Here is a 14,074-nt window from a genome sequence, read left to right on the forward strand (position 1 = left end):
TATTTGTTAAGATCCAAGTTGCAATTTTAAAAGCATGGAAGGATATGTGTATCTATGTTCAGAACTGTACTTTGATCTACATAATGAATTCCTGAGTAAAAGTTACATTTCATGGAGGCAAAACCTCTATTTAAAACTTCTATTAAGGACAAATTTAACATATTAAAGTAGACACCATAAGGAAAAGAATCCCCACGTAACCATATACGATTTCAATAATTATGAATTCACAGAATGGTGAACTCACTCATTTCTCAAATCCATATCATTATGAAGTAAATCTCAAATATCAATATGATTTTATCATAAATATTTCAATCGATCTCTCAATGATAGAGTTTTTAAAAACAAAACCATAATAAGATTTTACAAGAACGTTAATTCACATGTATCTTTACATACCTAATCAATAGTTAAATTTCGAATTGTCTCCAAAATGTCATATTTATTTTTTACTGTTTGAATCTGTATCCAAAAGAATCCATATTTCACAATTGATTGACATATATCGTATTTCCTCAATATTGCTTTTATTCCTCACCACATATTTGTTGGAGAAAAACAAGTCATTAATCCTATGAAATATTTTTCCATTAATTTTTCTCAATGCATACCCATGGTGTAATTAAATATGTTCCTTTATTTTCTACATTCCCCATAAAATATACATTAATCTTAGGTCAAATTGGGAAGTGAGGAAGTGTGAGTGGACTTTCTATGTTTTAATTAATGATCAATATCTACATCAAATAAATTTAGGCTTATAAAATACTGCTAGCCTATTCTACCATTCATTATTTAGCCATCACCTGAAATCATTCCATAAGGAAAGTCTCCCCTGCATCTATTATTCTTGCATAAATTTTTCACTTCATTTACATGGTTTCAAATTAATGAATTGATTTACTAGTATTCTGTAATATTAAATAATTAGAATATCATTATTATATTTTATAAATTTTGAGCTTTATAAATATTGAAACAAATGTGTTTCAATCAAAGGTATTGATCCTTGTTATTGTTGGTTGGGTTGTTCCATATTGGACAATCAGATTCTGTGCTCTTAGTTTCTTTTGACATGGTTATGAGTTTTTCTAATTCCTTAGATTTCTATGTGACATGATGCTCACGATCATCTTGTGTATTTTCTGTTCCAGACCTTAATTCATCCATTGTCCAAGAAATTCTGGATCTTTTTCTATTTGGAAAGTAACATTGAGTGATCACACCACTTTCCGGTAACAGAGTTGTAACAATGCTGCTTCTTTTAAGATGCAGTATATATAGGGAGGGCATGAAAATATTAAATCTGTTCATACAAATTGCTATATAATTACAATATAAAAATCAAAGTTTTATGAAAAAAGTGTGCCTACGTGTCATTTAAATTTTCTGACATTTTGAACCTCAGTGATCAGTATTTACAGAAAATCTCTGGCAAAAGGAAATGAACTTTTTAGCATTCATTGACTCAAAACCAAAATTATTTTCATCCTAAAAATGATTACTCCTTTCAGTATGGGCATTTTGTAGATTAAAGACTTTATGCACAACTAGAGCAAGTAATTTTTCTTAGTGCCAGTGGCAGGGTTCAGTTTCATGAAAATAATTCCATAATTCCTGTTTCCTCCTCCAGCACTCCTTTTGGTTACCTCTCCCACACAATCTCAAAGTAGTTGTTTCTTTACTTTTAAATCTTGAACTCAATGAATTTCTACATGCTACATATATGTAAAAACATGTCGAGGAGGCATATTATTTTTCTAAGGAGTATGTATTATTGAGAGGAAATTTTCATAATCGATAGTTATTGGTGGGTACTATTCTAAATATTGGAAATAAGTGACTTTTAACCAATTGTTTTCAAAATGTTTAGCCTTCAAATTTGTTTCAACAAAGCTTTAATCTTTAGACTGTTAAGACATCTCTGAAAGTCACTTTTCTAAATATTAACTTTTAGAGATTGGGTAGAAATTTCTTCTCTGATTATATTGAAGCTAAAAGTTTCAATATAACTCTCAAATAGAGAAACCGAACAGTTTCATTCTTTGTTTCTGAAACTTCTGTAGTGAGCCTCCTATCAGGACAGAAGGAATATATTTTGTCCCTTAATTTAAACTTTTTCAATGGTATAAAAATTGCTCCCAGGTATATCATTATAGATTGGTGTGCCTACTCATTTTCCCCTGTCTCTGAAAGATACCACTTGATCCCGTCAGTGTGCAAGCCTCCATTCCATACAACATATGATTAGCTAGGAGATGGGTCAGACAGATGCAGCTGCATGAAATTATACAACACACACATCTGCACTGATTTTGGGGAGAATAGATTCTTGCAACCCAGTAAATCAAACCTGTGAAGCAAGCTCTATTCCTTAATTACCATAATACTCTATTGCCCAGAGTATTAGAAAATCAATTGCAAATACTTTCTGTCAATAATTAAAACTTTTTCAAGTTTACTTTTTAAGTCTTCACACCTCCATATACCCATGTAAGGTCGGGGTTGTAACCCTCTGGTTGCGGAGGGGCATTATAGATAATGCCAAGTACTGAAAGGAACACATTCAATTAGAGATAAACCTATTACACTTTGAAATTCAGGCCATTTTTCTATATTTGCAATTTTCCATTTTAAGAAATTCTCTTACATTTTTAATTTATAATGCACATGTTGTTTCTAATTTCTAACATGTGAAGGATATAATTATAGGTTGTCTTGAGAAATGCTATCAATGTTTGAAACAGATTAAATTAGATGCCATCACTACATATTCATTTAAAAATATTTTTATATACAGCAATTGAAATTGAATGTTTGATTTATTCTCCACTTCTTTTGATCATATTTCTAAAAGTGTGTTTGTGATTTCTAAATCATTAGGATTCATGTAAGCCTTTTCTATATATCAAACACATTGTATACTTTGTTATTATCATTGCAGATGTAAGTTAATAGCATTCATTATTAGAATAAAGTAAATCAAAGTGTCTTAAATCACAAAACACTTTGTTTCTCATATTTACTGATAACTTTATATTTTTATGAGTAGATTTTCACCAAAATAATATGCACGTACATTTGTATAATGCAAAAAATCTGTTTGCATCCTTTTGCTTTTTTTTTTTTTTGGTTTGGTTTCATTTTGTTTGCAGTGCTATGCATAGAATTCAAGAATTCAGGACCTTGCAAATGCCATGTGAATACTTCACCACTAAGAAACCCCAGCCCTGTGTTCTTTTTGAAGTTAAGGCTACAAGACATTGAAATAATTGATAAACTGTGGAAAACTAGGCAATTTAAATATGTATGTGAATGAATATACTTAAAACATATCTGAAAAATATATATAATTTGATGGATAAGTTAACCCACAGAAATGACTGGCTTGCCCTATTTGAAACAGAAGTTGAGGCAGATATGTACTACTGCATAAAAGTGTAAAAAAAAAGAATGATTTTGTTGGTCATTTTTCCAAAGTCTATCCTTGTAATCAGTAAAACTAAAGCTAGTCTGAAGAATGCATCTGCTTTCAAACATTGTTACATCAGCATTCTTAATAAAACACTTTCATTGGAGATATTTGTCTGCCTAGAGAATAAATGTTTTAGTCATTTTACTTGGAGTCCACCAATCTACAAAAATCAAGAGCAGTTTTTACCATACTGAATACTTTGTAAGGGTGTTCAAGGTAGTATTGATAGTCTATTTCTTTAATTATAAAAGATATGCAATCTATTTCTGATCTTTTAGTGATTTTAATTGAAATTTTAACATACTTTTAAGCAAATCAATTAATTAAATTTACACTTTCATTCTTCTACTAAGTACTTCAGCTCCTTCAGCCTCTTCCTGAGTTACTTTTGCAATCTTTGAGTATTTTTACCTATCTTGTGTATCTTGTATAGTATTTTAATCTCTCTTTTACCTCACAAGAAAGTATGTGATTGCTTTCCTGAGGTCAAAAGTATTATAGATTTATAACTACTTGACACTTTTTTGCTTGACATACCTTCATGTACCTCTCAAACCTTCTACATGAGTTGCTATTCCTCTGCCTTAATAATATCATTTAGAATTTATTGGAAAAAAAATAGAATTTATTGGTAGAAAACTTGGTTCTATTGCTTTTGGGTTTTTTGTTTTTTTTTTTTTTTTTCCCTATTGTTTTTGCTTTTTGGTTTTATTTTTGATATATGGAATGGTTTATCAGTTCTGGGTTGACATTTATTTTCTCTAAGACTATTTTATTTCACTGTTGCCTGATTTCCAAATTCTGTTGAAAAGTGAGTTGTTATGTTTATTCTTTGGAGAACTATAAAACTGGGTTTTCTTTCAAATTTCTTCTGATATTTCCCTTTGTCTTTCATTTTCTGTAGTTTCATTATGAAATTCTTATGTCTAAGGGAGGATTTTTCCAATTTCCCTAGCTTGGAATTCAATAGACTTCCTGACTCTTTGTTGTTGACTTGTTGGAAGGCAATTCTCCATAGTCTTTCTTATATTTCTACTGTGATTTATTCTTTTGAATAAACACTGGAAACTTTGTTCTAGACTTTCCCTTTAAGGATGTCTGAATAGAAAACATTTTTGCAATATAGGATGTCTCCCTCAGGCCAAAACACATATCTGTTTCCTGAGCACAATAGTGAAAGTATCTTACTTCAGGCAAACACTGGGCAGATTTGCTAACATCACCTTTAAATTTTTGAGCTCCCTATGCCTACAGTTCCTCAGCTGTCACAAAGCCCACTGTGTATAGCATCATCCTGGACTTCCTCCTGCATTACTCCTGTGGAATTTGGGAGTCAAGGAAAACTTGGACAAACATTAAATTCTAGATTCCTCCTGTAAAAAAGTTTTCTGTCTAGGTGACAACTTCTATAAAAATTATGGCAGACTAACTTGCTGTCTGGAAAGTAGGGTAAAATTTCAACCCATTCAAAGTTCTTGATGGACCTTTATTCATTCTGTAGAATTCTTGGTTGTTTTTTTAATATATACCTTTTGTCATAGGCTCTTTTTTTACCACATCTGGTAGCCCAGGTGAATAGGAGACAGTCCTAACCATTAAAACCTCATGAAACTTAATTATCTCCTTAAAGAGCCTACCTCCAAATATGGTAACATTGGGGATTAGGACTTCAACATATGAATTTGGTAGTATACAATTCAGTTCAGAATATCCATATCTGCTAATGGACTTCCTTTTTTCCTTTCCTTTCTTTTTTTCTGTCTTTCTTTCATATTTTATTTTTCTGACATAGGAATCTTCCCAAATGCAGTAAACATTGTACGTTTCTCCATGGTCACATTTAATAAACGCTAATGACTTTTCTTATTTTTTTTTTTTTTTGTTGTTGTTGTTTTGTTTTGTTTTGTTTTGTTTTTTTGGTTTTGGTGCTTATTTTGAGAAATATCAAGCATTTTACTTTCTGGGAATAAAACATAGAGTGATTATTATTAGAAAGAACAGAGATTAGAAGTGAAAGTGTTAGTTTTCATTTTATGTTATGTGCTTCATGGTATGTATCTACATGTGGCCTAGATTTTTACCACATGACTCTAACATGTCTCCCCATAATTCCTGGATCCTGTTTATTTTATCTTTGTATTATTCCCTCCTCTTGAGTGTAGGTAAGGCCTGTGACTTCCTTCTAACCAATGGAATACAGCAAAGGTAATCAAGTGTCACTTCCATGGCTATGTTCTATCTTGTGAGATTTCATCTTGCTTGCCGGTTTATTCTACAATCTATCTTTCTCCTTACTGGTTCCATAAAATAAAGGACGATGTTGGGAGATCCATGTGGCAAAGAATTGAGAATGGCTCTTGGACAATGGCTGGGAAAAAGCCAGACCTTTGACCTGAGTGAAACTGATGGCAAATCCATTCCCTATCAAGTCTCCAGATGAGAACCTAGTCTTGGCCAGCAGCTTGCTTACAGCTTTGCAGATGATCCGGATAAGTGACAGCCAGACCTCCAAATCACAGGGACTGGGAGATGATAAATCCATTATTTTTATTTTTATTTATTTATTTATTTTTTATAGTTTTTGGAATTTGTTTTTCATTTTTTTTTTTTAGCTTTTAATTTTTTACAGACTGCATTTTGATTCATTGTACACAAATGGGGTACATAATTTTGTTTCTATGGTTGTACACAATGTAGATTCATACCATTCGTGTGATCATACATGTATATAGGGCAATGATGTCTGTCTCATTCCACAATTTTTCATACCCCACTCCCTCTCATTTTCTTCTACATATTGTAAAGATCCCCCATTCTTCTCTCACTCCCCACCCTCACCCCCATTAAGTTTATTATAATTTTTACACAGCATTAAAATTAATATATTCTTGAATTTAAGGTATAACATATTTTGTGAAAATCTATACCCTTATGCTATAACAGAATATCTGCAACACAACCTTTTAAAGCATTTTTTCATTTTAGTAAACATAGTTTTTCTTTCTGAAATCTGTATTTTTACCCTTTTTCAAATTTTTCTTCAATTTTTCCTTTTTTCCTATCTTTAATCCTTCATTTCTTTAAGAGGTACTTGCTTGCTATGCTGAGTCTGTTAAATCCAATATGTCACATCATTATATTTCAGAATCTGCTTTGCATTGTTTCTGCTGGATCTTACTGGTGGTATTTATCTTCTGGTGAGTTTTCTGATTTCCTCCCATGACAGTTCACATTTTTTGTAATGTTAAGTATATGGGTATTTGAGGTCTCAGTAGAAGTGAGTTCTATCTAGCACTCAAAAAGACTAAATACAATTCATTATTTCTTTTTCAAAGGCTGTATATTCTAATTTTTTAAAATAATAACAACAACAGCTGGCCCTTAATGTGGGGCATATGATGTCCCAGAAATTACTCTGTATTTTATCTACATTAAGCTATTTAATATTAAAAAGGACCCTATAATATAGAGATTATTATTTCCTCTTTATACATGATAAAACTGAGACACAAATTTAAATTATTTACCAAAGCCTATATAGTCATTTAGTGATTGATCTAGCAACCACTATGAATCCAGAGTGCTCTGTAATCAACATTCCTATAAACAACTATTTAGTATAGTGGGTAACCACTCCCTTATTCCCAGGCATGCACGCAGATACATTCTATGTCAAAACTCTCCCTTTAGCCAATGTGTCACATATGATAATGATCAATAGAAATAAATTAAATTTGGCTATAAATTCTAAATTCTTACTGCTGGACTAATTAATGTGCTAAAGGTAATTAAATCAGCATAAACATCATAGCTAGCTGAATTTCATGAAAAAGATCAGAAAATGCTGTGCCCATTAATAACTTCTGTAGCTATTCAAGCAAATATAATGCAATAAGGATAATTAAATCTTTTGCTTTGGGGAACAAGTGGGTTTGCTTAAGGAACAGAAAGGAAAATATGCCTTTATTCTCTGCCGGAGGGAAAACAGTGGAAAAACTGACTAGGTATATTAATGGTGTTCTAGGAGGGGTAACATCTGCTCTTCTGTGAAATATTAGAGCTCTGAATGAAGCAGAATTAACTGGTTCATATCCGATATTGAATTATAATAAACTTTATTTAAAATATGGTAGAAGTAAGTTCTGTGTTAATTTTATTTTAGTTTTAAGTTACTAACTATGATTAAAAAATAATTCATACTACCTTGCAAATGACCAGAGATTATATTTTTTAAAGCGGCTGGTAGAAAATGTTTCTAATGATATTTAAATTCTGTTTTTTCAAATTGATTTCAATAATGTTGTCTACTCAGTGAAAGTTTACTTTTCCTTCCCATGATTCTTACACTGGTCTCAATCTGAATCATCAATGGATTACTGCAGGCAGCCAGAAAAAAATGCAGGTATTAGTATGATATGCCTGAAATACCAAACAAGTTATAGAGCAAAAATCCTTAATTATAATTCACAGAAAGCAGCATTATTCTCAATCATTTAAGAATAAAGATGTTCTAGTATTGGCAGCAATTACCAGAATGGGCTGTATAGTAGGTTCAAATTTAGTGATTGACAAAAGATGATAATTTCTTGTTTTAAATGTATGTCTGCTTGTACATTTACCAACTTTCCTATCTTAGTGTTCTCATATACTAATAGCTGTGAGTTTTAATAGGCTAATGGACTAATTTCTGTTCTCTATTGCAGCTGTAAGTGTATTTTTACTTTAATACCTTCTTAAAATTTAATTTTATTCCAATCTGCCCTCATTTTTTTTTTCATGTCTGGGCCTCTGGGCTACTCCAATTAACATATTTGAATTAATGTACCAAATAATGCTTTAAAGTCAAATCTTATTAAATGCCTTTAAATCCAACACTTCCTCTAACTAGTTAGACCTTATTAATTAACCTATGTTACCAAAACTTCATTCTGGCTAGCTACAGGGTTATATCTGTGGGTCAGATGGACCAATTGGTTCCCTTAAGAAATCAGGGTGTTGAGACAGGTTATTTAGATAAACTCAGATTTCAAAGCAGTATATTTTTGCACTAACAAAAGACTGTGCATTTATAGAATTTACTGGTTGAATACTTGCTTAAAAGTTGACAGTTTTTGAGCTAGGAATTTTTCATTTCATTTTTCCACCCATAAGTAAGCTCTGTCATAAGTAAATTTAAAGAGGACTGTGAAATGATTTTTGTGTACCATATGCTACAACTGTGCTAATGGTGACAGAAATATTTCTTTGGATAATGATGAATCTGAGGAATGAGGAAAGGAAATAACCAAGAGTTAACTATAGCAACTTATCCAAATATGAACAGCATTCCTTTCAATAAAGAAAAATACAAATTCTAAGATATCAATAGCCTAATATAAAGCAAGGGGAGAAATGCTAAAGGTGTAGATGTACTATAAAATGCATAGAGTATATTTAAAGAGTATGGATGTCTATGATTTATCCTGCCAACTATATACAGGACATAATTAGTGATGAACTGAAGCAATACAGCACTGCTATTTACATGTTGCAAATCTCAGAGGATCAACTACTTAGCATCAGGCACTTAGAATGGAAGATAACTTCCATAGCTACTCAGGGTGAGAAATAGCAATGGCCAAAGGCTACTGTTCTACTAATGGTTAATATGTCTTGCCTAGAGGGGAAAAAAATTATAGGTGAGATCTTCTGGGTGAAACAACTAAGATAAAAACATGACCACTCACCCAAAGGGACTAGCCCTGATGAAAGCCTTTATTGACAGCCAGGTAAGCATCTTCATAGAATACCATTAGCCTTTAATGTATGATGCAATTCTCCCTAAACATGAAAATACAGGAAAGAACTTGGAAGAAGCCCAGTCGTCCACCCATTCTCAATGGACAGGAATACTTGACAATCAGGCTTCCCAAACCATAGCACTTCCAAACCTCTCAACATGAATCTTAGGAATTCTAGTGCAAGGTTCCAGTGTTTATCCTAATTGCTAAGTAATATTAACTGACCAAAATCCATTTTTGCTTCTTTTAATAATAGAGTCAATCAAAATGTTCTTTTAAAAGTTAATAACAACAGTTCCTCCTTATGTATTATCAGGGTTTATGACATGAACTTGCTTGCCTTCTACCTTGAACCCATGAGGGTGTGTCTATGTGTATGTGTGTGTGTGTGTATGTGTTAAAAGTAAGGAGCAGGCCCCTTTTAAAACTTGTGATATGTTTCTGAAATAAATGCTACAATGTTGGCTAAATGAGACTGTTATTATAATAATTACAAGAGAGCCATTAATAGGACATTACAATTGCTGTTACAGCATTTGTTGTATGAAAGAATAGTTGAATGGGTATTTCCAAAAATTAAAAATAGGAAACCAAAATTATTATTGTGAAACTAACTACTGTATCTGCTTTGCAAATGGAAATTCTTAAGATGATTCTCAGAAAAACTTCAAAGAGGAGGACTAGCCTAAAATTCCTTTTATTAAATATATCTTAACAATTAATAATGTTTTCTTATAATTAGCAATATAAAAGTTTAATATCCAGAATTAACAGTTGAAATTAAAAATAGAGCATTCTAACAATCTGACTCTCTTTGTTAATGGTAGAATTATATAGGAGAACAAAATTACATCTAGAAGTTTTCATTAGCTTTTAAAACTTTGTGTGTCATCATGACTACCACATCAGTGAAAATGAAGTTATTTTAATATACCAAAAGAGGTACAAAATGAATTAAACTAAGGTAATTCTTTTGTGAATAATATGAACCACAATATACTGAATCACTAGTGATCCAACCTGCATCAGGGCTTTTCATATAGTAAATCACATACTCATTTTAACAAGATTATTTAAGTATTTTTCAGAACCATTTAAAATATAACATATGACCAAGAGTTCATAAGTCATTGCAAAGTGGTTAAAGCCTTAATTTAGCTTCTCAGTATTCTCTAAATTACTAGGCCATGATTTCATTCTTAGCTGTTTATTTAAAGATTAAGATCATGTCTTCCTGCATCGGATTCTTTCACCTTTCCTCATTACAAGAATTGGAAAAGTATTACCCCACAGAAACATCAATTCCAATGTCATGATCTAGAAGAGCACAGGATGTTGTGCCTCTTGACCCTCAGGTCTATGAACTACAATGTGAAACAAACTCTTGTATAATAGTAGAGAAGGGACAGCAAAATCACAATAAATTCTTCTGTTTAACATGAGAGAATAGGAGGTATTTGGCAGTCGTAGTCCACAGCAATTCTGAAATCCTTCTAGTCCTTACTTGGAGATGGGAAATATTTCTTGACTTTAGTTCTGGGAAGAGGTCCATGGACTGTTCTCAGCTCTTTTTTTTTTTTTTTCTTGGAGTATAATTCTTTTTTTCATTCTCCTTGGCCAATAATAGAAAGGACTGAAGCAAACATCCTTTTGTTTTTTTGGCAACCTGTTAACTACTTGTAGAAATTTGGACACCAAGTATTCTTTAACAGAACTCTCAGTCTCCTTTTAGGGTGGTCATGCTTTTTGCTAATACAATTCTATTTTACAAGCTCATGGGTTTTCTATATATTTTTAAGGCTAAACATATTTCCCAAAAACAACATACATAATACTTTCTATCAGACTTTCTCTCTAGATTCAATTATATGTATTTTGTGTATTTCATGTTTTGGAAAAAATACTATTTTATTTCTAGCACAACTTTTCTTCTTCTGAATGGTATGTTAGTCATTTTATGAGGCATGATCTACAAAGAATGTTAATTAGTTTAGAAGTTTTAACAATAGGTTCGATGACAACATCCAATATTGGATTTTTATTCTGAAGTGATTTTTATTGGTTACCCTCTGCATTAGGCTTTTTCCTGAAACTAGCTCAATGGCTGCCTGTTTAAATTGGTGAAAAACAGTTTTATTTAGCCACTCCATAATTCTCAGATCTTGCTACTATTTCTAACTACCACTTTCAAGCTGACTGTTTCTTTTTAGATATTCTTCTTTCCTTGTCGTACCTCTACATGTTTATCAGATGCATAATCTTTCAGTTGCAGGCAAAAGTTTTCTTAAAATTTTTAATACTTCATACTATGGGTCACAGTTTCTCTAATGCCCATCACATTTTCCTGTTTTTCTGTTCATTTAAAGCAGTTTCATGACATCCCATACTCTTTATCAAAATCATATTTTGGGTTTCTGTTGAAGTGGCATCTCATTTCCAATAGCAACTTCTGACACGGTCAGTTGCTGCTACAGGACAGTACAATATCACTCCAAAATTTAGTAAATTAAAATAATAATCATTTAGTCTTATTGATGCATCTGCGAGTCAACTGAGAAGTCTCCTGGGATACTCCAAGCTACACATACAGTTTAACACCACATGTCACTCATTCTTCTGAGATCAGTGGGCTTCCTACCGTCATCTGTTCTTGTGGTGACCAGAAGCACAAAAGTGGCAAGTTCAACCCCTCAGCCACATTTTAATAGTCTGCTTCAGGCACATCAGCTAATGTCCCACTGCCAAACGCCAAGCTCAAAATCAAGAAGTAGAAAAGTATTGTTAAGGTTTTCAACATCAAATGGCAAGGAGGCAGATACAAGGAAGGATGAAGAATTGGGGCTTAAGTTTGATCTGTCCAAGCAACTCTGCCCTTTCCCATTTTGTGTCCATAATTTTCATAGTAAGGGAGAGTCAAACTGTCATTATTTCTTCTTGTAAGCCAATCTGCAGTATTTACCCATGATGACACTTAATGTAAATTCCTGTATATTTTGACAGTTTGTCGCTAGTCTGTTTAAGAATGTATAAAGAAAATCATATTATAAGATTTTAGTCCCTTCTACGATCTTCTAAATAGCATTATGGAAGTTCTGGTATGTTCAGGTCAGAGCATCAGACAAGCTGCCTTGATGGACATATGACCTTGCTTAGCATTGTGGGAAAGCATCAACAACCGGTGCCTGTCAGCAACAAAGTACATACTATGTCACGCACCATCTCACCACATTTGACTTTGCCTCTAAATGGTAGCCATGTAGATAGTGGACCAATCATACATGGTTTTGATTGTTGGGATTTTTAGAACACAGGTATAGGAGGTGGCCATGACTTTCGAAGCAGTAACTTTGTGGAAGGAACATATCTGCGCTACATATAGAAGGTGTACTGGCTAGAATTTTTCAACCAAATCTTCTGGAGATAGAAAAAAGAACACATATCTTAAATGATAGCATATTGCAGAATGTGTATATTTGTGTTCAGATGTTGTTCAGCTCAACAGATGGTTGGTAGATAGACACAAGCAACTTGTTTACTGTGAAGTGTTGAAACTTGTGTAAAGTCTACTGCAGAAGATGGTTCTGGCTAGCATACTGGTGATAACAAATTCCTCTATGTGTTAGTGTCAAGAAGCGCGATGGATCTTCTGACATCATTCTAATGTAATACATTAATCTTGATAAATGAAAATGTTCTAAGGGAATTTCTTTATGCTAAGGCCTTGAATTGGAGAGCAGAATAAGTTTTTCCCACTTAATTTGACAGAGAGGTAACATGGAATGTCACCAGTTCTTCAATGATCATCTATTTAACTGCTTGTCAGGCAGAAACCAAAATATAGAGACCTGTCACTGTTCTCTCTACTACATCTGCTTTTGCAGGTGTAGCTCATTTTCTGGATGCGACCAGAATTCACTGTTGAACTGCAAGTGAACTCAGCCTCCACAGGTCATTTACCAGTGGAGAGGAGAAAGTAGCAATGAATGATAACACAGGAACATGGACCCTTAGAACACTGTATTGAATCACTGGATAAATATCTGTGTGTGCATTACTAATACAACTGGAATCTGGAAGTTATACAACTGGACAGATGATAAAGTAGGTTATCTAGAGTATAATATATACAGGGCAAGGAGTTAACCTTCATGACAAATATAAGAATCCCTTCTACATATAGACACTTTGAAGGAGCATCAGATCCCCTAAAGGAAGTGTATTGGATACCAATTTTGAAACCTGATAACCTATTTTAAAAACATATAATTCACAAACCCGTTAGAGTAAAAGCATTATCTAGACGTAGAGAATTGAAGTTTGGAGCTTCTATGCCCATTTCAAATAAGAATTATCTTGGAATTTTTCCTTTAATTTCCACAACTTCTGGAGAGAAAAAAAAAAATTCCATCAGACAGTGAGAGAGGTTCCCAGTGCATTCATTTCTAGGAAGTCAGAAGTAAGATGAATTTAAGTACTATGGGAGGAAGAGGGAAAGGATTACAAGCTTCAGGTAATAACAACATCATCTAGATTTTCTAGGTGCATTAGTTCCTGAGATAAGCATGTTGAATTAAGCACTTTTTCTATTATATGCCACCTTTCTGACCTTGGCAAAACCTAATAAACTCACTAACTCTTGATTTTTCTCACTTGAAAATGTTTATCATAATCAGTACCTACTGCATAGGGTCACTGAGAAAAGTAAATGATTTTATATATGCAATGACCTTGTCCCTAGTACCTGATAAAAAAAAGCAAATACAGAAAAAGAGTATAATTCTTCTCCTTATTTTTACTCTTCATTATTTTCTCCATG

This window comes from Sciurus vulgaris, assembly GCF_902686455.1.
Source record: "Sciurus vulgaris genome assembly, chromosome: 2".
Taxonomy (NCBI): domain Eukaryota; kingdom Metazoa; phylum Chordata; class Mammalia; order Rodentia; family Sciuridae; genus Sciurus; species Sciurus vulgaris.